The sequence below is a fragment of the Vespa mandarinia genome, unplaced genomic scaffold, assembly GCF_050613455.1.
Source record: "Vespa mandarinia isolate Hongniang unplaced genomic scaffold, ASM5061345v1 scaffold_27, whole genome shotgun sequence".
Classification (NCBI taxonomy): domain Eukaryota; kingdom Metazoa; phylum Arthropoda; class Insecta; order Hymenoptera; family Vespidae; genus Vespa; species Vespa mandarinia.
This window is the reverse complement of record NW_028197161.1, coordinates 75,430-79,097: the sequence shown is the minus strand read 5'-3', so window position 1 is coordinate 79,097 and position 3,668 is coordinate 75,430. Positions and strand designations below refer to the sequence as shown.

Here is a 3,668-nt window from a genome sequence, read left to right as displayed (position 1 = left end):
ATTCGGATTACTGCGAAACCACCTAAAAACGACCATCTAAAAAAGACTTACATTTAAGAGATTAAAAAATGTGAGGTCAGAGCCTATTAAAATTACCTATTCTACCCGAACCGAAACTCATTGATATGTTATGACCAATGCAAGCTTATACAATAACCGGACAGATGCATGGTGGGGACAACCATCCCCACTTTCACTTGTAGTTGATATTTTGTCCATAGGTGTCGCCGCAGTCAGGCACGCTGTGAAGGATGAGATAGATTTTTAAGGTTAGTATTTCTTTTTATTTTTGTGATTGATGTGTTCTTACATTCTTCAGCAGTGATATTAATTGCTTCTTCTATATCATATTATTCATTATTTATGTCGTTCATTTAATGAATCTTTCAGTAGGTTTTCAATCTTGAAACCAAAATTACCATGTTGAAGGTTTATTAAATGATATTCGTTTGTAGAAACTAAAATTAACCTCTAAATATGATTTTAATCGAAAGCTTTTAACACATCAAGAAATAAAGCGGATCAAATTATTTTTAAAGTAAAACATAACAAATTGAAGAAGCTATTACTAAAATTATGGAACCTTTTCATTATATTATTCATTCTTATTAATTAATTGTATTAATAGTACTACTTACTCTTAATAATTATTTTTATTTGCTATTATTATTTCCAAAACACATTTCAAACAGACATTTAGTAACATGTTTTTACTTGGTATATTAAAATGTGAAAAGATCAAAAGATTTAAGAATAATAATGAATCTGAGTCACAATCCTCCAGAGAAATGACAAGATGTTTTGAAAGAAGTATCCCGTTAATTGGTAATATTCTATTTTTGGTATATAGTTCATCAGCAAGCGAAATAGACTTTAATAAATATTCCGTCAAATAAATAATTTTTTTATTGCTTTTGTTAACCGCAAGTTTTTTCATTTATTCTTAATAAGAAACTGATATTGACTATATTATTATTATTAAGTGAAATATTTGCATCAAAAGTGTATCTTTTCTTTATTTTCAAATTATGTCAATGTATGACTGTACATAATATGCAACGTTTCAGAATTGGCCAACCATTGAAATTATTTCATTTAAGAATGAAAGATGATGACGTCGATCCAGAAATGTATCATTATGCACTGGATTATTACTATACTAAGGAAATGAACGCAACAAAGAAATATTCCACTGTGCAATAGATTGGAATGGCTTTCAATTGGTATGTACCAAAAGTTTGTGTTTTCATCTCGATTCTGACTTATGTTTTCGCAGGTTATTACTAGACCCTCAACGAGAATGTTGCCACGATAATATCATGCTTCAACATCGTTCCATCCTCCATGATTACTGGATTTTTATGGGATAAGAACGGTTATTATTTTTATAAAAATAGGAAAGAAAAACATCTTAGGATTCAAGAATATCATACGATAATATGTATTCGTCAGTTAGTCAATGGTTTCTCGTCCGAAAGATTCATTATGCATGCAAAGATTGAATAGAAAACTATTCAAGAGATCATCTGAAGGGATATTGAAGAACATAGCTGCAGCAAATATGTATAGATGAAAGAGAATAAATTTATCTATCGAATCTGCTAGTCTAATAACAATCGTAGAGGAGAAGAAAAGCAGTTTATTACAAATAATGCTGAAGAAGAATTGTTTTGAAGGAAGAAAATTTTGTGGAAACTAATGGTAAGAAAGCTCATGTTTGTTCATTGCCATGGAGTTTTGTTTCATCACTCATGCGGAACATATTTTCTGTTAATTGAATATGGAAATTGGTTGGTTGGTTTCATGGTGGTAGAACGATCGTTGATGAAAGAAGAATAAGATGCGCACCCCGTTCTTGTATCTATCTTGCTATAGCAGTCTATCCTTACACGTACGTTTATCTATTCAATGGACCAATTTAGCGATAGATGCTTTGGTAAGTAAATGTGTCGTCGAACAGTACAAATATAAGGATGCCTGAAATACAAAATAATTATCTTAAGGATCCGTCAGTTAAAGTTTCTGTACTTCCAGTTTCCAAGCTTTTTATGGAAAAGAACAAAAAATCCACATGTGAAAGCATCATCGAAGATTCTAGAGATTGATATTTATAATAACGATAGTAAGAAGCGTAAACCAAAGCATTGGCTTATTTGAAATTTTTTTTTTTGACGATAAGTTGAACGTTTGGAACGAATAAGTGATTGAATTTATTGAAATACTAATTTCAGATGTTTCATTAATTAATTACTTATTATATTATGAACAAAAGCTTGATCATTGAAGCTAATGTCTATAGCATTAAATGGTGAGAAAATTTTCATTAGTGAATTCGATATTTTTTTTTAAGAGATTGGTATTATTTCTTAAAAACGTTTTTCTTTTCGATAGGTCTCAGTGTAGCTTGGACATATTCGAAGGATATACTGATTCTTTTTTTCGACAAAATTTACGGGTAGTCGAGTTAAAAGAAGAAAACGAATAGATGATTACCGGATTGTATTCTCGAATGTCTGAAGGAGGAATGAATTAAAGAGTCAACTGAATCAATTATTTAACATGTATGATTCGTCCAGTCATTAGAAACAAAATAAGAACTAGTTTTATTAATTACGTTTGAATCTTTTTAACATTTAATAAAGTAAAAGTTGTTATATATATATATTGTTGATTTTTAGAGAAAGGAAAAGGACGTGTAAGTTAACAATATTATTAGAACAATAAATAGAAAAATATTCATTATTGCATAATCCTGTTGAGTTACTATGTGTAATACGTAGAATCGATATAAATAATTGATATAAGAAAAATAATTCGACATGATTTGCTTCAATTATTGATCATTACGTAAATATGTACGATAATTCATATTAATAATCACATATACATGTTACTCCTTCTTTCTCTTATTTCATCTCGCTCTCTGACCCCTTCTTTCAGATCCATCTCCTATCACCCAATCTCCTTTTATCTTTGTCACCTTTTCTCATTCGTCGCATAATTGATTTCTTTTTTCGATTGCTTTATTTGATAGTTTCTTTTATTATTCAGAACGCATTGTTATATAATATAACATTAATAAGTGGAAAAATTTGAATAAAGAATTTAAGAAACAAATCATATACTTTTATTGATTCTTTTACCTCTATTAATTATATGGAACTGTCATTAGAACATTCATACCGACTTCTTAGGATGAGACGAAGATATCCTCTGTGCAAAAAGTGGCCGTCATCACTGGCCATTTCTAACGGCTATAAAAATGTTTCTATTTAAATGCCTGTTGTTCTTCGACAATTTATATTACAGTTATCCGTCTTACCAGGAATATCTAACGAAGATTCCTGTTTACCGATTTTCGATAAAGTAGATTTCTTTTTATTTTTATAAAAAAGTAATCATGAAACTGTTATTCGTTATCGATTGATGATAATATATCAGTCAACAACAAAAAATCCACTTTTAAACGATGTTTTTATACAGAGCCCTTTGCTATTGACTAATTGTTAATTAGACACTTACTTCATCAATAGTCAGCAAAGTAGATTATAATTCATCCACCAACTAATACCGAAGTATCCTTATGGTAATTTTCGTTAACGTAGATTCCTTCATACAATAAAACCTTGTAGATTTTTGTTTTGTCATCATCCGATATTATGATACCT

At 29.5% G+C, this 3,668-nt stretch overlaps 1 long non-coding RNA gene across 5 annotated transcripts; it reads left to right on the top strand.

Annotated features, from left to right (window-relative positions):
* The first annotated feature begins 208 nt into the window (after positions 1-208).
* On the top strand, positions 209-2,813 carry LOC118449139 (uncharacterized). 5 transcript variants are annotated; one of them, XR_014983637.1, is made up of 8 exons: positions 312-429; positions 693-825; positions 1,068-1,223; positions 1,277-1,701; positions 1,814-1,936; positions 2,035-2,122; positions 2,232-2,308; positions 2,392-2,813. It is a non-coding gene; the product is annotated as an uncharacterized LOC118449139 (long non-coding RNA). The 5 variants fall into 5 exon arrangements; XR_014983638.1 differs by lacking the exon at positions 312-429 and having other exon boundaries at positions 519-825; positions 2,392-2,561; positions 2,679-2,813; XR_014983639.1 differs by lacking the exons at positions 312-429; positions 693-825 and adding an exon at positions 209-269.
* The last annotated feature ends 855 nt before the right edge of the window (positions 2,814-3,668 follow it).